Source organism: Pinus tabuliformis, chromosome 8 (assembly GCF_031772625.1).
Source record: "Pinus tabuliformis cultivar Carrire ecotype Pingquan chromosome 8, CPIR1, whole genome shotgun sequence".
NCBI lineage: Eukaryota > Viridiplantae > Streptophyta > Pinopsida > Pinales > Pinaceae > Pinus > Pinus tabuliformis.
The window spans coordinates 509,413,903-509,436,801 of record NC_142294.1 but is presented as its reverse complement, the minus strand read 5'-3'; the positions used below and the strand labels follow the sequence as shown (position 1 = coordinate 509,436,801).

The window sequence follows — 22,899 nt, the reverse complement described above, 5'->3', positions numbered from 1 at the left end:
TTAGAGATAAGCTACCATCGCCCTAGCTGGTTTATTTCCATTATTGTTTGTAAGCATATTTCAATATTTTACATTAATGAAATGAGGTATTATTTCCGCTGCATATCTGTGTGTATGGTTATCTCTGTAATTTGTTGCGTTCCTGTTTAAATCTGGATCAGTGGTATCAGAGCGGTCTGCTTTTTCTCTGTTTTTCTTTACATGTCCCCAACGAGGTCGGGATATAAGGAGTTAGGGCTTGAACTGGTCGAACCTTTGCAAGACCAGCCCCACAAATCCCGACGGCCTCCCATGGCGGATGAGAAGAAAGATGAGGGGGCAGGAGATCCTATCAAAATATTGCTTGAAGAAGCCCTCGAGCGACAACGGAACGCGATGATGGACAGCTTTGCCCAGATCCTTCAACAGCTACCTAGAAGCGACGCATCGGCTTCCAGCAGCTACTCTGGAAATGCCATGCCCTTTAAGGTACAAGTTAATTGTGAAATCCCCATTTTCGAGGGTCAGATAGACGCAGATGCCGTAGATAAATGGTTAAATCTGCTAGAGGGTTATTTTTCTATTCATGAATTTTCGAGTCGGGAAAATATCGTTTTCGCTCTTCTCAAAGCAGCCCCCCACGTCAAGGACTGGTGGGAAACCTACTGCGAGCAGAAGGATGAACGCACAGGCTCACTATTTTCAGCCGCACCCACTTGGGATTCATTCCGGGATGTCGTCAAGGAGCAATACTACCCTATCAAAAGCTATGAGGACAAATACATCAAATGGACCACACTGCGGCAGGGACAGGACTAAGATGTGCCAGAGTTCACAAACATTTTTCATACCCTTCGCACACAGTTGGGTATCAAATATTCTGAGCTGCATCTGGTACTCAAATACTGCGGCTGCCTACACAGATACATCCAGGAAGAGATGGAGTTCCTGAACATCTCCTCGCTCGGCATGGCGTATCGATATGCTGTCAAAATCGAGCAAAAGTTCAAACAGAAGAAGCGAGACTTTGGATCTGCAAATCCGAAGCCCAAAGCACAAAGCCAAGGCGGGGTGACCCAAGACAACCCGTCAAAGCCGCAAGAAAAGAACAACATCACGAAGCCGAAGGAAACAGGAAAGTGGTGTGAGTTCCACAAGAGTGCCACTCATAACACAAGTGAGTGTCAGATCAAGCGGTCACTGGTGGCCAAGTTGAAGGCTTCCGAATCAGATGCATGTTCCGACCCTGAGCTAGAACCCGACAAGGGGAATGGCAAAGAGAAGCAGATCATTGATGCGGATCCCAGTGCCACTGTTGCCACCGCCAAGATCCAGAAAAATGAGCTCGAAGATCCAGAGGAGGGAGAGCGACTTTTCCACTCCTAGATGTGGGTGAAGGGCTCGCCACTAAAATTCATTGTTGACAGTGGCAGCCAAAAGAACCTCGTTTCAGCAGAGGTCGTGAAGCGGTTGGGCCTACTAACTACACCACACCCGCAATCGTACAATATCGGGTGGCTTCATGAAGGACGAGATCTCAAAGTTCGCCAGCAGTGCCGCCTTCCGTACAGCATCAAGCGCTTCACAGATGAGGTATTGTGTGATGTTACACCTCTAGATGTTTGCGATGTATTATTAGGCCAGCCATACTTGTGGAGACGACATGCTGTGTATGAGTCAAGGCCTCGCGCTGTCATTATTTCTTTGGATAATTCATTATACAGGATATTGGAGGTAGCCCCACCTATCGCCACCTCTTTGATCACTACCAAGAAAGGCAGCAAGCTCATCTCCCAGACCAGGAAATTCATCTGTCTGGTTCACTCCCAAAGTAAGGGGAAGATTGTCATCACATCCATGACCCCCGCGAAGGGTTCCTCCATGCAGCAGCAGCAGCAAAGGGATACAATCATGACAAGACATAGGAACAACTTCTCCTCACCCACAGGGGTACCACACAAGTTTCAGGTGGGCGATTACCAGAACCCATCAGAAACTCAGGCAACTCCGACATGGTCCTTACACCAGTACCAAGGCTACGGGCAACAATGCTTTGAAGCACAACATTCCTCCATTCCTTAGCTTGCACCGAGTGTTCAATGTGGACCGTCGTCGACCATGCTTCCCACCATTTTTGGACACATCAGAGATTGCAGAACAACTCACCAGAGACCCAACTCAGCAGAAGCTTCCTCATCTCAGGGAGGAACTCAATGCAATGGGGACCATTGCTTCCTAAGGGGGGAGGAATGATCCAGGTGGATGTTGGTGGCTACCCACCTATCCCATTTGGACCCCCACAACTGTCTCTTTCAGTTTTTCAGTTCCCTAAATTATAGCACAGTTTACTATTTTTAGCAGTTTTTCGGGTCCTGAACTTCCGGAGCCGTTTTGAGGTCCTAAACGACGTTTTTTGGGAAATCTGGGGCAACATGGGTCCATGGACTGATGTTGCCTCCCAAAGTGGTAGTGATTGGATAGATCTTTCTAACGAGCTATTGTACGCGTCAAACGAAGATCGTATGCCAAAGTTACGACCCCGGGAAATTGATGTAACAATTTACCCAAACAGGGCCCACAATTTGGCGTTTCATCTTCTAGGGTCAGGTTTTGGAATGTTAAGGGTTTTCCATTGTTTCTCAACAATAAATAGGCCTTCAAGCCTCATTGTAACACAGTTTTTAACAGTTCAGAGGCATGTAGCCACCACATCTCTTCTCAGAGATAAGCTACCATCGCCCTAGCTGGTTTATTTCCATCACTGTTTGTAAGCATATTTCAATATTTTACATTAATGAAATGAAGTATTATTTCCGCTGCATATCTGTGTTTATGGTTATCTCTGTAATTTGTTGCGTTCCTGTTTAAATCCGGATCACACAAATATGCAAAGTTTAAATATTTGTGTCTAATAATTTGAATTCATATGCGTGTGTTTGTGTGTGTATGTGAATCCAAAGTATTAGACACAAATATACAAAGTTCTCTTATGCATATAGAAAGGGAAAATATAACAAAATAGCAGATAGTGCAACCCATATCTAAGCTTAAATACGTAAATAATTAGAGTCTAAAAATAAGCATAATTATAGTCTACACTCTACAATCTAATCATATGATAGAACATCCAAAGTCTCATTCTCTACATCATATACGTCAGTATACTCGGGTTTGTGACTAGACTCCCCTAGACTTGAAATTCCAACACCATATTTTTAAATCCTCTGGCCGTTGAATTGGGTCGAAGTCCATCCAAGATAGGCCTTTATCATTTTTCATTTCTTCAGTGATTTTAGTGGGCCCATGTGAAATGAACAAAGTTTATTTATTGTATATGAAATGAACGACTTGGTTTATAAATTAAATATCTAAAATAAATAAAATAATGTAAAAGAATCCACATGGATTAAAATAACATATTGAATATGTAATATGAGAGATAGATGATGATACAAATCCATGTGATAGTGTACTTGTAGAATTTACCAGTCACAGTAGTTGATAGGTCATCTCCTTTGATTAGGTCATGATTTTTAGTTAGGATGAGTGTTAAAATTGGCAACTAGGGCCAAATTCCACCTTGGGACTGTTGAAATTTCTAAGTTTAACCCGTTAGAAATTTTTCCTGCACTATCTGATTTATTTCTCCTACTTGTTTACTTACTGAACAAGTTATTTAACCATATAAATACTGAAATAAACACAATGCAGTCTCAACCATCTACAGATCATCAACTGAAAGAAATAGACAAACACACAAGGGACACCATTATTTTTGGACAATCGTCCTCCGAAAAACCCAACTTGGTAAAACCGATGCAACAGTTCTGAGGGTTTTATTATTAAGCAACTTTTCTTGAGTACCACTAGGTGCCTGTGAAAATTCTATCACTGCAGTAACTGATTTACTTTTCCTACTTATTCCACCATAAGTTATTCATGAAATCACTTCAATAAACATTAAAATAAATACTGCTGCAGATATCACATTGTAATACAGAAACAAACATATGCACAAGAATCAACACATTGACACAAATATTTTGGACTAATGTCCTCGGAAAAACCCAATGTGGGAAAACCGGTGCAGCAAGGGAGGAGATTATTATTCAGCAATTTTCTAGTACAACAGGGTGCTAAACTGGCTTACCCATAGATAGACAAATTCTCCAACACTTCTTCTGAACCCAGCGTCAGCCCTGCTGACCTCTGCGTGGCCTGAAACCTTCTGTGTTAGCCTGTTGAGACTCTGCGCAGCCTCTCTGGCTTTTTGCGTCACTCTTGCAACCTCTGCATGGATGACGCAGGCCCTGCTGGCGTTGCGCAGTCACTGCTGCCTCTGCATGGCTCCCTTTGGCCCTGCGTCTGCCTTTTCTGCCTCTGCACTAATCTCCCGTCTCTCTATTCCGTACTTGCTGCCTCCTGACTGCTCACCAGACCACTGGTTCAATTTCTTAGCTAACCCCGCTCTAGAAATTGAACTGACTAGTCTCCCTCTGTGTATTTTCCAAGTGACCCTCAAGCCTCCTCTTATACTTTTCTTGTTGACAAATCAACGGTCGAGATTAAGTCCCTAATCAGCGGCTAAGATTAGATCTGGCTTGATCCACGACTTTTGGACCATTCTAATACAGTTTCATATTAATTCACATTAATATTTTATTTTCCCTAAGTTTAGACTTAGGGATAACATTAAAAATATTAATTATTTTAATATCTCCCAAACTGTTTAGAATATTCCCAAACCCTTTTTGGGTATTGGAGATCTCGTGTGCCTTAGCCTCTCCACTATGTTTCGTGGCTAGAGCACATTCGATGCTACCCCAAATCAACACTCCCTCTTAGCGAGTATTGTGCTCTGGCAATACTCCTCACTAAGCATCACCCTGATCATCCAACATCGGTTCTTGTGCTGATGCTAAGCCTTCTTGCCCAACATCCTCTGCACTGTTGTATCCTGTACTGCTACCCATGGCTCTGCCACTGCTACATCTGTACGACAACTCAATCTGCATCTGTGTAACGTGTTGCTGCTAGTCCTTTCTCCCAACACTGTATCTGCACTACAACTCCCTCTTCATTCATGCTGCTAACACACTCATTTTTACTTTTGAAAGGGGTTCTTTACCATCCCCATCTTTTCCCTGAAGTAGTCAAATTTTGACTTTCCAAGGGCCTTGGTGAGGATATCTTCCACCATTTCTCTTATAGGAGTGTAGCTCAATTGTACAACTCCTTGTTGGACATAGTCTCTGACAAAGTGACACCGGATATAAATATGCTTCGACCTGTCATGAAACACTGGATTCTCAGAGATTTTGATGCAACTCTGATTATCGCACATGATCCTGGTCGCCTTCATATTTCTTCTGAATAGGTTCACCAACACTTTTCTAAGCCATATGGCCTCACACGAAGTTGTGCTTGTTACCATATATTCTGCCTCAGATGAGCTCAGAGCCACGGACTTCTGTTTCCTACTGAACCAGGAGGTCATTCCTAATCCAATGTTGCAACAGTACGCAGAGGTACTTTTTCGATCCATTGAACTTCCTGCCCAATCTGCATCAGTAAATCCACTCAACCTGATATCCTTCCCCTTGGTGTATAAGAGCCCATAAACAACTATTCCCTATAAATACCTGAGAACGTGTTTGGCTGTTGCCCATTGTGCCCTCTTTGGTTACACCATGAACTGACGAAGGGTGTTGACAGCGTAGCAAATATCTGGCCTGGTATTGACCAGTTACATCAGGGACCCTATAAGTTGCCGGTATAGGGTGGGATCAACATCCTTGTCTTCTGATGCATCAATCTTCTTCCAATTGGTGATCATTGACGTAGCCATAGTGCTACAGTCTCCCATCCCAAATCTTTTCAGGATTTTTGTAGCATACCTCCCTTGCCCAAGGAAGATTTCTCCTTTTTGCTGCCAAACTTCCAACCCTAGTAAGTAGTGCATTCGTCCCAGATCCTTCATATCGAACTCTGTTGTAGATTCTTCTTGTAGTCCTCAATGAGTCTGGATGATCCTGCCAAAAAGAGATCATCCACATATAATACTAAGATAAGTGGCTCATTCTCTACGACCAGATAGTAGAGATTCGGATCCGCATCACTCTTGACAAACCCTATCTTCTGCAAGTATCCATCTATTCGACCATACCATGCTCTTGGTGCCTGCTTCAACCCATACAAGGGTTTCTTCAGTTTGCATACATGAGACTTCTTCTCATGAGTTTCAAAGCCCTCTAGTTATTCAATGTATACCTCTTCTTCTATTACCCCACTTAGAAATGTCGTCTTGACATCCATCTAATGGATCTCCCATCCCATTTGGGCTGCAAGAGATATCACGGTACTAATAGATGTATACCTGGATACCGGGGCGAAGGTTTCCTCATAGGCAATCCATTCCTTTTGAGCATACCCCTTAACCACAAACCTAGCCTTGTATTTCTCAACACTGTCGTCTGCAGCATATTTGATCTTGTAGATCCATCTCGAACTACCACAGATTTGTCTTGAGGTCTTGACACCACCTCCCAGACATCGTTCACCATTATGGAGTTATACTCCTCTACCATCGCATCTAACCAGACCTGATGTTGAGTTTCCTCCTTGAAGCTGGCAGGCTCTCCATCTTGACCTACTAACGCCCAATATTTGTCTGGTTGTTTTTGCTCCCTTTTATTGTTTCTTGGCGCACCGATAAAGTCCTCTACATCTCACAGGATCTGACGAAGTTACCTGCTAGTTCTTCCTTTGGTAGCAAGTGCTTCTGTTCGCTCCTCCTCATCTTGAGAATCTTCCTGACCTGAGGAAGAATTCTTCACTGTTGTTGGTTGAAGAGGCATGACCAACGGATCCTCTTTCAGTTACTCCTCGGAAGGCATTTCGCGAGATCTTCTGAAAGCTCTATCCTCCATGAACTTTACATCTCGTCGTACTACTACCTTCCTGCTCCCTGGAAGATAGATTCTGTATGCTTTAGAGTTCTCGCTATATTCCACCAAATATCCCTTACCGCAGTCTGATCAGTTTCTTCCTCTTTTCTTCGGGTATGCGACAATATGCTAAACTCCCAAATATCCTGAAATGACTGACTTCAAGCGTCTTCCCAGTGAGGACTTTCTCTGGAGTAATCTTGCTCAATGCCTGATGAGGAGTCTTGTTCTGAACATAGATAGTTGTGTTGCATGCTTCCGCCCACAGGAATTTTGGCATATCCTGATCATACATGATGGCCCTAGCTGCTTCTACAATAGTCCTGTTCTTTCTTTCTACTACCCCATTCTGCTCTGGATTGTAGGGAGTTGTCCACTCTCTTCTGATGTCCTCCTTAGCGCAATAATCAGTGAAGTCCTTATCAACATACTCTCCACCATTATCTGAGCGCAAAACTTTTATTTTCTTCCCAGTCAGATTCTCCACCAGAGCTTTGAACTCCTTGAATCGACAGAAAACCTCATCCTTGGTTTTCAGAAAACAAATCCAAGTTTTCCTCAAGTGGTCATCAATGAAGGTAAGGAAATACTTGGCACCACTGAGAGCTTTGACGGACATAGGTTCGCAGATATCTGAGTGCATCGATCCTAGTACACTCTTGGCCCTGTGTTTGCTCCTAGGATATGTCACCTTGGCATACTTTCCTAGAGCGCATCCCATGCATACATCATCTTTTTCCGTACTCAGATCCAAATCTCCTGTTACAGTGCTCCTAAGAATTCTCAGAGCTCCATGGTGCAAATGACCCATCCTTCTGTGCCATAGTTCATTCAAGTCCTTGTCCCCATGACTGCCTATTAGTGCCATTGGTGATTCTAGTTGTAATCTATACAACCAATTACTTTTGATCCTGATCTGCACTTTCTTTTTCTAGCTCAAGTGTTTGACGTATACCTTTTCCTTAATGAAGTAGACGTCACAACCCTTGTCTTGTAGTTGTGACACAGAAAGTAAGTTCATCCCCAATCCTGGCACATGAAGCACATTTGTGGCACGGAACCACTCTCCCAATTATGTATGGAAGACTATGATACCCTTCCGTACTGGAGTACACTTTGCCTTGTTCCCCATGGTGATCTGAAAGTTCATCTTCTCTTCTCGATATTCTGAGAAACACTCCCTGATTCCTGTCATATGCCACGAGGCTCCACTGTCTATATACCATACTTCTGATGATGCAGCACTAGTCATGCACGCCACTTCTTCTTCCAACCTAGAAGCCAACATAGAGAAATCGAAATCTCTTTCTCTTGTGCAATCTTCTGAAAATCTGCATGAGTCCCCTGAGGTGGATGCCTCTGCATCATGGTCTCGACCCATAACTGATTTTCCCTTTCTGTCTCTAATTACTTCCTCTGATACCATGTGAAAATTCTATCACTACAGTAACTGATTTACTTTTCCTACTTATTCCACCATAAGTTATTCATGAAATCACTTCAATAAACATTAAAATAAATACTGTTGCAGATATCACACCGTAATACAGAAACAAACATATGCACAAGAATCAACACATTGACAGATATTTTGGACTAATGTCCCCAGAAAAACCCAATGTGGGAAAACCGGTGCAGCAAGGGAGGATTTTATTATTCAGCAATTTTCTAGTACAACAGGGTGCCAAATTGGCTTACCCACAGATAGACAAATTCTCCAGCACTTCTTCTGAACCCAGCGTCAGCCCTGCTGACCTCTGCGTGGCCTGAAACCCTCTATGTCAGCCTGTTGAGATTCTGCACAACTTCTCTGGCCTTGTGCGTCACTCCTGCAGCCTATGTGTGGATAACGCAGGCCCTACTGGCTCTGCACAATCTCTGCTGCCTCTGCGTGGCTCCCTCTAGCCCTGCGTCTGCTTTTTCTGCCTCTGTACTGATATCCCATCTCTCTGTTCCATACTTGCTGCCTCCTGACTGCTCACCAGACCACTGGTTCAATTTCTCAGCTAATCCCGCTCCAGAAATTGAACTAACTAGTCTCTCTCTGTGTATTTTCCAAGTGACTCTCAAGCCTCCTCTTATACTTTTCTTGTTGACAAATCAATGGCTAAGATTAGATCTGGCTTGATCCATGACTTTTGGACCATTCTAACACAGTTTCATTTTCCCTAAGTTTAGGCTTAGGGATTACATTAAAAATATTAATTATTTTAATATCTCCCAAACTTTTTAGAATCTACCCAAACCCTTTCTGGGTATTGGAGATCTCATGTGCCTTAGCCTCTCCACCAAGTTTCGCGGCTAGAGCACATCCGATGCTACCCCATATCAACAGTGCCAAACTAGCTCACCCGATAAAGAAATCTATCTGGAAGTATTACCTCTCTTTGGAAGTAGATATTCTGAAAGTCTATTGCACGAAACTCTCTCCAACGTCTCTCTAAGGCTCAGCGTCAGCCCTCCTGGCCTCTGCGTCAACCTAGAACCCTCTACGTCAGCCTCCTGATGCACTGCACAACCTTTCTGGCCCTCTGTGTCACTTCTACAACCTCTGCGTCACTCACGTAAGCCCTTTGGCCGTCTGCACAGTTATTCCTGGCCTCTGCGTGACTCCTATTGGCTCTGCGTCTGCCTCTCTGCCTCTGCACTGGTCTTCCGACACTCTCTGCCTCTACACTGGTCTTCCGACACTATCTCTGCCTCTCTGTTATGCAATCACTGACCCTCGCTGCAACTTTGATCACTGGTTCGATTTCTCTTAGCAAATCCCGCTCTAGCAAATTGAACTGACTGATCAATCTGGTGTATCTCCAACTGACCCTCAAGCCTCCTCTTATACTTTTTTTGTTTAGTATTCAATAGTCGTGATTAAATCTCTAATCAACGACTAAGATTAGATTTGGCTTGATCCATGTCATTTAAAACCCTCTCACCCAGTTTTATATTAATACCCATTAATATTTTTATTTTCCTAAGTTTAGACTTAGGAACCCATTAAAAATATTAATTGTTTTAATATCTCCTTCACTAGGTAGGATTTCCCCAAACCATTTTTGGGCCTTGGAGATCTCATGTTCTTTAGCCTATCCACCAATTTTCATGGCTAGAGCACATCCGATGCTACCCCAAATCAACACTCCCTCTTAGCGAGGAATGTGCTCTAGTAATGCTCCACCACTGAACATCACCCTAATCATCTGGCATTGGTACCTGTGTTGGTGTTTGGCTTACTGCCCAACATTCTCTGCATTGCTGCCTCCTGTACTGCTGCCCATGGCTCTACCACTACCACTGCTACATCTGTACAGCAGCTCCCTCTGCATCTATGTTGCTACTGGTCCTTCCTCCCAACACTGCATCTGCACTGCAGCCCTCTCTCCTCATGCTGCATCGTGATGCCCATAGCACTACCACTGCAGTCTGCTACTGCTTAACTGCAACTCAGTTACTGAGATGATGGTAACTGATCTACACAACCACCGACATCCTTGTCATGCTAGAAACCCTCCTGATGCTGAAGCTCTCTTTGCTGCTATCTTGTACTCCCTCTGCTGCCTCTGCGCTGCTGCAACAAAATTTGTGCCTCTCACATTGCTGCAACCTCCTTTGTGCCTCTCGCACTGCTGCAACCCTCTCCGCGCTGCTAGGGACTACTGCACTTTAGCACTATTATGTTGCTCCATCCGCAACCGCTTCTACCGACATCTGTCATCCTGCGACTGTCTCTCGAGGCTCCTGTAGCTGGATATGATCCAAGAGTTTGGGTACCTCAAGGATCCTGCCCCTACATCTCTTGTAGTCCTTCTGACTACAGCTCGATGTCTCCCCACCTCTTCCCTAGAGGTACATGAGCACTCAGGGCATAATTGTCATCATCCTCTACCTCCTTTTCCGCCTTAGCTGGCGTTGCCTTGGAGCCAGATGCCTCTCCCTTATTCTTCTTCCTAGGACACTGGGTTGCATAATGGTCCAACTCCCCACAGTTGAAGCACTTAAGCTTGTAGAGGTCCTTTTTCTTCCTCTTCCCTTGCTGCCCCGCAAATGCCAGAGCCGCATCCTCTTCCTCCTCTTTCTTGACCGAGGCTCCTTTGCCACTACTTTCCGCCTTGGTCAGCTGTCTGATCTCTTCTTGGCGAAGAGCTGCCCACAGTTCTTACCAATCTGGAAGATTCGGTCTGCCCAAAATGCTTTGGATGAATGTCTCCTACTCCTCGGAGTTTGTGTTCAGGGCGGTCCTCACCACTAACTCCTGATCCGGTGTGGCCCCTATGGAAGTTAGTTGGTCTCGAATCTCCTGCAACCTATTGAAGAAGTGATCTATCTGCTCCCCCTTATGAATTTGATACGACTACAGCTGATTCTCTAGTAGCATCTTCCTCTACACAGAAGTGCCTTGATACAATTTCGTCAAGGTGTGCCACATCTACTTTGCCGTATTCTTCTCGGCAATATGTTGAACTACATGATCCTTGAGCCCATCAAAGATATGCACTTTTCCTTGTCCATCGCATTCTCATACTTTTCGTTATCAGCTGGGTCGATTGGGATAGCCACGGTTCTCAAGGTGAAGGCCTTGATGCGATGTCTATCTAGAATAGATAGGATCTTGGCCTTCCAAATGACAAAGTTGGACGCCCCGTCCAGCCTGTCCTGATCCCTCAGTCCGTTCATGGCCATCTATGCTCTTCTTTTTGACTCCTTTGAGTCTCTACATCCCTCCTGGAAGTTCTCTCCTCTAGAATCCCTCTGAGTCTTGATTTCGCTCCTGGAAATCGTTCTCCCAACAATTGAATCGCACCTCTCCGATCTCCTTTGCTCCTGCAACATTGATCTGGATTTCTTGGCTAGAAATCCGCCTAGGTAGCGACTCCCTCTACCTTCGTCTTTTCCTGTTAGGTATTGTTCTCACACTCAACAATTTGCCCACAGCTTCCTATAACCCAACAACTGAAGAACTGAGCCTCTAGGCTCTGTGCAATCTCGACAGTGGCTGAATCACTCCACTAGCCAACTGCGTCACTCCTACTTGGCTGAGCAGAATGACGTGGCTCTTCGTGAGCCTTTTCTGCCTCTCACTTCTTATGCGCTGGCCCCTTCTCTGGCATTCCGAGCCTGTAGGCGGTGACGTAGTACCGAGAGGAGCTCACGCAATCACTGTGTCAGCTCTCTAGGCCAGCGCAGAGCCTGAGAGGCTCAAATCAATCAGTTGTCGGGGCTGGAGAAGCAGTGCAGATTCGATCTGAGGAGCTGGTGGGACGCTATTGTTGTTGGTGCAGAACAGTGTCTATGGAGACAAAGCCGAGGTAGAGGGAGTCACCTTTGACATATTTCTAGCCAAAGAAACCTAGATCCGAGTTTCTGAACAACAGCAAAGGAGGATTAGAGAGGAGTGATTTGACATTTGGCGGGAGGATTTCCATGAAGGAAATCAAGACTCAGAGGGAGTCTAGAGGAGCTTGTTCCTTAGAGGATTTCTAGCGCCAAAGAAATCTAGATCCGAGTCTTGCTGGAGTAGCAGCAGGAGAGGGAGAAGAGAACCAGTCCTACATTTGGTTGAGCAAAGATGGCAGTCAATGGACTGAGGGATCAGGACAGATTGGATGGAGCATCCAATTTTGTCATCTGGAAGGCTAGGATCCTGGCAGTCCTAGACAAGAATCACATCAAGGACTATGCCTTGAAGGTAGTTGTTGTTCCGGTCGACGCTGATCCATTGAAGAAGTACAAGGAGGCCCAGGCAAAGGCTAAATGCATGATTCTAGACGAGGTCAAAGATCATGTGGTCCCACACATTGTTGAGAAGGAAACAACAAGGGAGATGTGGGAGACGTTGACCACCTTGTACCAGGGGACTTCCGTTCAACGGAAGATGCTATTGGAGAATCAACTGAGATAGTACCAGATGCAGAAGGGAGAAGAGATCGATCCCTTCCTCCTCAGGTTGCAAGGGATTCGAGACCAACTGACTTCTGTGGGGTCTACACCAAATTTTGAGTTCATGGTTAGGACTGCCCTAAATGCAGTCACCGAAGACTGGGAGATATTTGTCCAGAGTATCTTGGGCAGAGCTTCTCTCTCCAGTTGTGTGGGCAGCTCTTCGACAAGAAGAGATGAGGAGGTTGACCAAGGCAGGGAGTAGCAGCAGAGGAGCCAAGGTCAAGAAGGAGGAGGAGGATGCAACTCTCGCATCATCGGGGCAACAAGGGCAATAGAAAAGGAAGAAAAAAGATATATTCAAGGTCAGATGCTTCAAGTGTGGGGAACTAGGACATTTCACCACTTAGTGCCCCCGGAAGAAGGGCAAGGAAGAGGTTTATGACTTGAAGGTTGCTCCAGCGAAAGCTAACAAGGATGACGATGATGAGGATTGTGCCAGGATTACTAATGCACCTCTAGAGAAGAAGTGGGGCAACATTGAGCTGTAGTCGGGAGGACTATACAAGGGCAGGATCCTTGAGGTGCCCAAACTCTTGGATCACATAAGGCTACAGGAGCCCTTAATGGCAGTAGCAGAATGACGAGAGTCAGTTGGTGAGAGAGATGATGGAGCAGCAGTGGCAGAGCTAGAGTGCCAGAGTCTGAAGCAGCACAGTGGAGGTTGCAACATTGCGGGAGGCACAGAGTAGATTGCAGCAATGCAGTAGCAGTAGAGGGTCAGCACAGATTAGCAGCATAGGTAGCTTCAGCACCACGAGCCATCCAAACTGACAAGCATTGTTGATTTGGGGTAGCATCGGATGTTATCTAGCCACGAAAATTGGTGGAGAGGCTAAGGCACATGAGATCTCCAATACCCAGAAAGGGTTTGGGCAGATTCTAAACAGTTTGGGAGATATTAAAATAATTAATATTTTAATGGAGTCCCTAAGTATAAGGAAAAATAAAATATTAATGTGAATTAATATAAAACTGTGTTAGAAGGGTCAAAAAGTCATGAATCAAGCCAGATCTAATCTTAGTCGTTGATTAGGGACTTAATCTCAGCCGTTGATTTGTCAACGAGAAAAGTATAAGAGGAGGCTTGAGGGTCACTTGGAGAACACACTGAGGAAGACCAGTCAGTTCAATTTCTAGAGCGGGTTTAGCTGAGAAATTGAACCAGTGGTCTGGTGAGTACTTAGGAGGCAGCAAGTACAGAGCAGAGAGGCGGGATCAACCACTGGAGATCAACGCTGAGGCAGGAAAGGTAGATGCAGGGTTGTTCAGGCAGATGCAGAGGCAGCAGAAGAGTGTGCAGTCACTTGTTGGGCCTGCGTGAGTGACGCAGAGAGGCCCCGGGCTGACGCAATCAAGCAGGGGCTGACGCAGAGGGTTTGAGAGCCACTCAGAGGTCAGTCGGGCTGAGGCTGGGATTGGGAGAAGTGCTAGAGAATTATTTCTCTCTGTGGGTAAGCCAGTTTGGCACCCTGTCATATAGAAAAATTGCTGAATAATAAAATCCTCCCTTGCTGCACTGGTTTTCCCACATTGGGTTTTTCCGAGGATTGTTGTCCAAAATATCTGTGTCAATGCTTATGCATATGTTTGTTTCTGTATTATGGTGTGATATCTGCAGCAGTATTTATTTTAGTGTTTATTGAAGACTTTTCATAAATAACTTATTGTGGAATAAGTAGGAAAAATAAATCAGTTGTTGTAGTGATAGAATTTTCACATGGTACCAAAGGAAGTAATTAGAGACAGAAAGGGAAAATCAGTTATGGGTCGAGACCATGATGCAGGGGCATCCACCTTAGGGGACTCATGCAAATTTTCAGAAGATTGCACAAGAGAAAGAGATTTCGATTTCTCTATGTTGGCTTCCATGCTGGAAGAAGTGGTGTGTATGACTAGTGCTGCATCATCAGAAGTATGGTATATAGACAGTGGAGCTTCGTGGCATATGACGGGAATCAGGGAGTGTTTCTCAGAATATTGAGAAGAAAAGATGAACTTTCAGATCACCATGGGGAACAAGGCAAATTGTACTCCGGTAGGGAAGGGTACCATAGTTTTTCAAACAGAATCGGGAGAATGGTTCTATGCTACAAATGTGCTGCATGTACCAGGATTGGGGATGAACTTACTTTCCGTGTCGCAACTACAAGGCAAGGGCTATGACGTCTACTTCATCAAGGAGAAGGTATATGTCAAACAACTGAGTTGGAAAAAGAAAGTGTAGATTGGGATCAAAAGTAATCGGTTGTATAGATTGCAACTAGAATCACCAATGGCACTAATAGGCAGTCATGGAGACAAGGACTTGAACGAACTATGGCACAGAAGAATGGGTCACTTGCACCATGGAGCTCTGAGAATTCTTAGGAGCACTGTAACAGGAGTTCTGGATCTGAGTATGGAATGAGATGATGTATGCAGGGGATGTGTTCTAGGAAAGTATGCCAAGGCAACATTTCCTAGGAGCAAACACAGGGCCAAGAGTGTACTAGGATTGATACACTCAGATATCTGCAGACCTATGTCCGTCAAAGCTCTCAGTGGTGCCGAGTATTTCCTTACCTTCATTGATGATCACTCAAGGAAAACTTGGATTTATTTTCTGAAAACCAAGGATGAGGTTTTCTGTCGATTCAAGGAGTTCAAGGCTTCAGTAGAGAGTCTGACTGGGAAGAAAATAAAAGTTTTGTGCTCAGATAATGGTGGAGAATATGTCGATAAGGACTTCACTGACTTTTGTGTTAAGGACATCAAAAGAGAGTGGACAACTCCATAATCCGGAGCAGAATGGGGTAGAAGAAAGAAAGAACATGACTATTGCAGAATCAGCTAAGGCCATGATATATGATCAAGATATGCCAAAATTCCTATGGGCAGAAGCATGCAACACAACAGTCTATGTTTAGAATAGGATTCCTAATTTCCTCATCGGGAAGTGGGAAAGATTACTTTAGAGAAAGTCTTTACAGGGAAGACACCTGAAGTTAGTCATTTCAGGATATTTGGGAGTCTAGCATATTGTCGTATACCCGAAGAAAAGAGGAAGAAGCTGGATCACACTGCGGAAGAGGGATATCTGGTAGGATATAGCGAGAACCTAAGACATACAGAATCTATCTTCCAGGGAGTAGGAAGTTAGTAGTACGACGCGATGTAAAGTTCATGGAGGACAAGGCTTTCAGAAGATCTTGCGAGATGCCTTCCGAGGAGTAGTCGAAAGAAGAGCCGTTGGTTAAGCCTCTTCAACCAACAAAAGTAAAGAATTATTCCTCAGGACAGGAAGATTCTCAAAGTGAGGAGCGAATAGAAGCACTTGCTAGCAGAGGAAGAACTAGTAGGTAACTTCGTCAGATCCTGCGAGACGCAGAGGACTTCATCGGTGCACCAAGAAACAATAAGAGGGAGCGAAAACAACCAAATAGATATCAGGCATTAGTAGCTTATGATGGAGAGCCTGCCAGTTTCAAGGAGGCAGCTCAACATCAGGTTTGGTTAGATGCGATGGTAGAGGAATACAACTCCATAATTGTAAATGATGTCTAGTAGGTGGTGCCAAGACGTCAAGACAGATCAGTGGTAGGTTCAAGATTGATCTACAATATCAAATACGTTGCAGACGGCCGTGTTGAGAAATACAAGGCCAGGTTTGTGGCTAAGGGGTATGCTCAAAAGGAAGGGATTGATTATGAGGAGACCTTCTCCCTGGTAGCCAAGTATACATCTATTAGGACCATGATATCTCTTGCAGCTTAGATGGGATGGGAGATCCATCAAATGGATGTCAAAATGACATTTCTGAACGGGGTAATAGAAGAGGAGGTATACATTGAACAACCAAAGGGATTTGAAACTCATGAGAAGAAGTCTCATGTATGCAGATTGAAGAAAGCCTTGTATGGGTTGAAACAGGCACCGAGAGTATGGTATGGTTGAATAGATGGCTACTTGCAGATGATGGGGGTTGTCAAGAGTGACACGGATCCGAATCTCTACTATCTGGTTGTAGAGAACGAGTCGCTAATCTTAGTATTGTATGTGGATGATCTTTTTCTGACAGGATCATCCAGACTCATTAGGGACTGCAAGAAGAATCTAGCCATAGAATTTGATATGAAGGATTTGGGACGAATGCACCAATTTCTAGGGTTGGAAGTTTGGCAACAGAAGGGAGAAATCTTCCTTGGGCAAGGGAGGTATGCTACAAAAATCCTGAAAAGATTCGGCATGGAAGACTGTAGACCTATGGCTACGCCAATGATCATTAACTGGAAGAAGATTGATGCATCAGAAGACAAGTATGTCAATCCCACCCTATACAGGCAGCTCATAGGGTCCCTGATGTATTTGGTCAATACCAAGCCAAACATTTTTTACTCTGTCAACACCTTCAGTCAGTTCATGGTGGAACCGAAGAGGGTGCACTGGGCAGTAGCCAAACATGTTCTCAAGTATTTACAGGGACTAGTTGATTATGGACTCTTGTACACCGGGAGTAAGGATATTAGATTGAGTGGATTTACTGATGCAGATTGGGCAGGAAGTTCACTGGATCGGAAAAGTACCTCTGGGTATTGTTTCAACATTGGATCAGGAATGACCTCCTGGTGCAGTAGGAAACAGAAGACCGTGGCTCTGAACTCATCTAAGGCAGAATATATGGCAGCAAGCACAACTTCGCGTGAGGCCATATGGCTTAGAAAACTGTTGGTGAACCTATTCAGAAGAAATATGGAGGCGACTAGGATCATGTGTGATAATCAGAGTTGCATCAAGCTCTTTGAGAATCCAGTGTTTCATGATAGGTCGAAGTATATTGATATCCGGTGTCACTTTGTCAGGGACTGTGTCCAACGAGGAGCTGTAGAGTTGAGCTACACTCCTAAAGGAGAACAGGGGGCGGACATCCTCACCAAGGCCCTTGGAAGGACAAAATTTGACTACTTCAGGGAAAAGATGGGGATGGTAAAGAACCCGTTTTAGTAGCAGAAATGGGAGTAATAACTGCAAGGATGCAGGGGGAGTTGCAGTGCAGATGCAGGTTTGGGAGAAAGGACCAGCAGTAGCATGGATGCAGAGGGAGTTGCCGTACAGATGCAGCAGTGGCAGTAACAGAGCCATCGGCAGTAGTAAAGGATGCAGCAGTGCAGAGGATGTTGGGCAGGGAGGCTTAGCATCAACATAGGGACCAATATCGGATGATCAGGGTGATACTCAGTGAGGAGTATTACTAGAGCACAATCCTCGCTAAGAAGGAGTGTTGATTTGGGGTAACATCGGATGTGCTTTAGCCACGAAAATTGGTGGAGAGTCTAAGGCACAAGAGATCTCCAATACCCAGAAAGGGTTTGGGTAGATTCTAAACAGTTTGGGAGATATTAATATAATTAATATTTTTAATGGAGTCCCTAAGTATAAACTTAGGGAAAATAAAATATTAATGTGAATTAATATAAAACTGTGTTAAAAGGGTCCAAAAGTCATGGATCAATCCAGATCTAATCTTAGCCGTTGATTAGGGACTTAATCTCGGCGATTGATTTGTCAACAAGAAAAGTATAAGAGGAGGCTTGAGGGTCACTTGGAGAACACACTGAGGGAGACCAGTCAGTTCAATTTCTGGAGCGGGGTTAGCTGAGAAATTGAATCAGTGGCCTTGTGAGTAGCCAGGAGGCAACAAGTACGAAGCAGAGAGACGGGATCAGCCACTAGAGATCAGCGTTGAGGCTGGAGAGGCAGACGCAGAAGTAGCAGAAGAGTGCACAGTCACTTGCTGGGCCTGCTTGAGTGACGCAGAGAGGCCCAGGGTTGACGCAGTCAAGCAAGGGCTGACGCAGAGGGTTTGAGAGGCATGCAAAGGTCAGCCAAGCTGACGCTAGGATTGGGAGAACTGCTGGAGAATTATTTTTCTCGGTGGGTAAGCCAGTCTAGCACCCTGTTGTACAAAAAAATTGTTGAATAATAAAATCCTCCCTTGCTGCACCGATTTTCCCACATTGGGTTTTTCCAGAGACTGTTGTCCAAAATATCTATGTCAATGTGTTAATGCTTGTGCATATGTTTGTTTCTGTATTACGGTGTGATATCTGCAACAATATTTATTTTAATGCTTATTGAAGTAATTTCATAAATAACTTATTGTGGAATAAATAGGAAAAATAAATCAGTTGCTGCAGTGATAGAATTTTCACAAGCATGTCATCTTTTGGGTGACTTTTTCAGTTGCTTACTTCTTAGCAACTCAGTTGCAGTGCAACGGTTAGTAGTGACGGTGTTATGGGCAGCGTGATGCAACATATTGAGAGGAAGCTACAATACAGATGTAGAAGTGAAAGTGGCAGTGTCATGGGCAACAGTACAGGATGCAACAGTGCAGTGGATGAAGGGAAGCAGGCTAAGCATTAGCAAAACAGAGGACCGATGATGTGGATCAATGTGATGCTTCTATTGGAGAGTATTGCTAAAGCACATTCCTCGCTAAGAAAGAGTGTTGATTTTGGTTAGCATCGGATGTGCTCTAGCTCCGAAATTTTGTGAAGGGGCTTGAATACATAAGATCTCCAAGACCCAGAAATCGTTTGGAGAAATTCCACCTGGATTTTGAGTTATTAAAATAATAAATATTTTTAATGGGGTCCCTAAGTCTAAACTTAGGAAAATAAAAATATTAATGGGTATTAATAAAAATATGGGTGAGAAGCTTTTAAGAGACGAGGATCAAGTCTGTTTTAATCTGAGCCGTTGATTAGGGACTTAATCTCGGTCATTGATTCATCAATAGGAAAAGTATAAGAGGAGGCTTGAAGGTTAGTTGGAAATACACGGAGTGATCAAATCAGTGCAATTTTTCTCGGGCGTGGTTTGCTGAGAAAATCGAACTAGTGATTTGAGTTGTAGTGAGGGGCAGAAGCAAAGATTTGGATCAGAAAGGAGTTCCAAGCCAAAGAGTACGTAGTAGAGAGGCAGCTTGAGCATGAGAGAGGCAGCGCGGAGGCCTACGCAGTCCAGGAAGGGGTTCACGCAGTGCTGACACAGGCCAAGAGGGTCTCTTGCAGTGGCAGTGCAAGGTATTCGTCAGAAGTTTGAGATTTTGCTGGAGAAGCGAGGTTCTGAGCTGGGAGGGCTAAACGACAGTCTTTCTGCAGCAAATAGATCCAGCAGAAGGGTTGACGCAGTCTCCTAGAGGCAGGACACTGGCTCAAGTAGTGATTGTGTTGGGATTACGGAGTGTTTGCTGGAGTCAGGCCACTCAGTGGATTAGTTGTGACTTGGGGAATGAGGTAAACCCTCTTATGTATTTCTTGTTGCCAATATTTCTTTGAAAGGTTAGCCGATGTGATAGGCAACCTGTTGTACTCAGATTCTGCTTGCTTAATAATACAAACCCTCTATTTGTTGCACCATTTTCCCGCATTGGGTTTTTCCAGGGACGTTTTGGCCAAAAATAAACGTGTCCGTTGTGTGTTTGTCTCATCTATTTGTTTCAGTTTATGATTTGTATGTCATTGTAGTCTGCATTAGTGTTTTTCATCACGGTTTGTAAATTTAATAACGTGTTGAATGTAATAACAAGTAGGAGATGCTAAACCAATGATTGCAGTAGGATTTATGTTTGTAAAGATTCATAAATTTTCACATGGTATTAGAGCATTGCATATCATAGGACACTGAAGACATCAACCAAGAGATCCTGTGAATTTGTTGCAGAGAAGCAACTGTCCCGAGTGACAATGTTGTTTCAGAGGCAGAGGAGCAGCTAAAGGACTGATATAGAGCCAGAGAAGTGACGCAGAGGCTCATGCAATGCCTACATCAGCATTTCGAGCTTGTAGAGGGTGACATAGTACCCGAGAGGAGCTCACTTAGTGACTGTATCAACTCTTTGGGCCATTGCAGAGACTAAGAGGCTCAAATCAGTCAGTTGTCGGGGTTGGAGGCATAGTGTAGATTCGATCTGAGGAGTTGATGGGATGCTATTGTTGTTGGTGCAAAACAGTGCCTCTGGAGACAAAGTTGAGGTAGAGGGAGTCACTGCTTTGACATATTTCTAGCCAAATAAATCTAGATCCAGGTTGCTAAACAACAGCAAAGGAGGATTGGAGAGGAGTGATTCGACATTTGGTGGGAGGATTTCCGTGAAGGAAATCAGGACTCAGAGGGAGTCTAGAGTTGCTTGTTCCTTAGAGGATTTCTAGTGTTGAAGAAATCCAAATCCGAGTCTTTCTGGAGTAGTAGCAGGAGAGGGAGAAGAGAACAAGTCCTACATTTGGTTGAGCAAAGATGGTAGCTAATGGACTGAGGAATCAGGATAGATTAGATGGATTATCTAATTTTGTCATCTGGAAGGCTAGGATCCTAATAGTCCTAGACAAGAATTGCATCAAGGACTATGCCTTGAAGGTAGTTGTTGTTCCGGTCGACGTTGATCCGTTGACCACCTTGTACCAGGGGACTTCCGTTCAACGGAAGATGCTATTGGAGAATCAACTGAGATAGTACCAGATGCAGAAGGGAGAAGAGATTGACCCCTTCCTCCTCAGGTTGCAAGGGATTCGAGACCAATTGACTTTCGTGGGGTCTACACCAAATTCTGAGTTCATGGTCAGGACTACCCTAAATGTAGTCACCGAAGATTGGGAGATATTTGTCCAGAGTATCTTGGGCAAAGCTTCTCTCTCTAATTGGGAGGAGATGTGGGCAGCTCTTCGATAGGAAGAGATCAAGAAGTTGACCAAGGCAGGGAGTAGCAGCAGAGGAGCCCGGGTCAGGGAGGAGGAGGAGGAGGATGCAACTCTCGCATCATCAGGACATTTCGCCACTCAATGCCCTCGGAAGAAGGGCAAGGAAGAGGCTTCTAATGGGAGCCCTTAATGATAGTAGCAGAATGAAGGGAGTTGGGGCAAGGGATGATGGAGCAACAATGGCAGAGCTAGAGTGCTAGAGTCTGAAGCAGTGCAATGGAGGTTGCAGTAGTGCGAGAGGCACAAAGCAGATTGCAGCAATGCAGTAGCAGCATAGGGTCAGCACAGATTAGCAACAGAGGTAGCTTCAACATCACGAGCCATCCAGACTGACCAACATGTCAGCTTTTGGGTGAATTTTTCAGTTGCTTACTTCTCAACAACTAAGTTGCAGTGCAGCAGTTAGCAATGAGAGTGCTATGAGCAGCGTGATGCAGCATATTGAGAGGGAGCTACAGTACAAATGTAGCAATGACAGTGGTAGTGTCATGGGAAACAATATAGGATGCAACAATGCAGCGGATGAAGGGCAGCAGGCTAAGCATCAACAGCATAGAGTACCGATGTCGTGGATCATTGTGAAGCTTTTATTGGGAAGTATTGCTAGAGCACATTCCTCGCTAAGAGGGAGCGTTGATTTTGGGTAGCATCAAATGTGCTCTAGCTCCGAAATTTTGTGGAGGGCTAGAATACATAAGATCTCCAAGACTCAGAAATCGTTTGGAGAAATTCCACCTGGATTGGGAGTTATTGAAATAATTAATATATTTAATGGGGTCCCTAATTCTGAACTTAGGAAAATAAAAATATTAATGGGTATTAATAAAAATATGGGTGAGAAGCTTCTAAGAGATGAGGATCAAGTCTGTTTTAATCTTAGCCATTGATTAGGGACTTAATCTCGGCCGTTGATTCATCAACGGGAAAAGTATAAGAGGAGGCTTGAGGGTCAGTTGAAAATACACCAAGTGATCAAATCAGTTCAATTTTTCTAGGGCGCGGTTTGTTGAGAAAATCAAACTAGTGATCTGAGTTGCAATGAGAGGGGCAGAAGCAAAGATTTGGATCGGAAAGGAGTTCCGAGCCAAAGAGTACGTAGCATAGAGGTAGCTTGAGCATCAGAGAGGCAGCGCAGAGGTCTATACAGTCCAGGAAGGGGCTCACATAGTACTGACATAGGCCAAGGGGGTCCCTTGCAGTGGCAGTGTAGGATATTCGTCAGAAGTTTGAGATTTCGCTGGAGAAGGAGGTTTTGAGCCGGGACGGCTGAACAACAGTCTTCCTCCAGCAAATCGATC

General features: G+C 44.5%; 1 protein-coding gene and 1 long non-coding RNA gene across 2 annotated transcripts in view; one reads left to right on the top strand and one right to left on the bottom strand.

Moving 5' to 3' along the window:
• LOC149236320 (uncharacterized) overlaps positions 1-22,899 on the top strand; it is a 279,299-nt gene that overhangs the window by 53,046 nt on the left and 203,354 nt on the right. The gene's annotated exons all lie outside the window — the stretch shown is intronic.
• The window catches only part of LOC149236321 (nucleoside hydrolase 3-like), a 258,179-nt gene that overhangs the window by 52,329 nt on the left and 182,951 nt on the right, over positions 1-22,899 (bottom strand).